We start from the raw sequence: 969 nt of genomic DNA, 5'->3' as shown, positions 1-969 counted from the left end.
CCAAAACAAAGTCGTTTTTTAGATGGTAATCCACACAATAACGATTGGACACGCATATATCAAACACTTTTATCAGTCTTCAACACTTTAACTCTTTTGTTTTTTTTTTGGAAAAACTCTCTTTCTTAAATTCTCAATTTTTGCAAACTTTAAACACTCAGCTCTCATTATTTCCGCTCTCCATCTTCTGCTCACAAACTCCCTACACGACTCTCTAATCTTTGAACTGACCCAATGCCGCTAAAATTCATCGGTAAGATTCGACCTTATATCTTCTCCATCTCTACATTTTCTCTTGCTGTTTTTCTTCATTTTCATCTTTTTTCCTCTGGATATCTAAAATTTGCAGTGTTTTGCATTTTGATTTTGGTTTTTCTTTTCTTAGCTTGTTCGTATTTTTACTGTTTGGTTTTCATTGAATCCAGGTTCTTGTAAATATTTCTTCAATTTCAAGGATGTGGTTAAACTTAAAAGATTTTGGAAGCTAGGAATCATCATTACGGTCGCGATTTCTTTGTATAATTTAAGGTAATTTATACATTTATATTGATTTTATGAGTATGATGTAAATATAAATTTTTTTTATTAAATTCAATTACATTTTAAAAATATTTTGAGGCATTAATGTTATTTAGTGCAAAAACACTTTAGATCACAATAGTAGTGACGGGATGAGTGAGCTTCTCCATGCAGATGCGAGAAGAGCAAGGTTTTGAAGGATAAAGTAGTCTCTGCGGTGGGGTGTGTTTTTTCACCCAAAAACTGGAAAAATAATAGTTATGATACCGAAATGGGATACTTTATCCCCAAATAGGATTCTTTTTCGCAGTTGATACCAAAATGTGATGGTTTTTTAAAGGAGGAAAAATGAGGAAAAGAGACATTCTTGGTAGCCTTTTTTGAGAATGGAAAAACGCTACCAAGAATGCCATTTCTAGACTTTATTAAAAAAAATGAAATATACCAAGG

The sequence above is a fragment of the Ipomoea triloba genome, chromosome 16, assembly GCF_003576645.1.
Source record: "Ipomoea triloba cultivar NCNSP0323 chromosome 16, ASM357664v1".
Taxonomy (NCBI): domain Eukaryota; kingdom Viridiplantae; phylum Streptophyta; class Magnoliopsida; order Solanales; family Convolvulaceae; genus Ipomoea; species Ipomoea triloba.
This window is presented reverse-complemented; position numbering follows the sequence as displayed.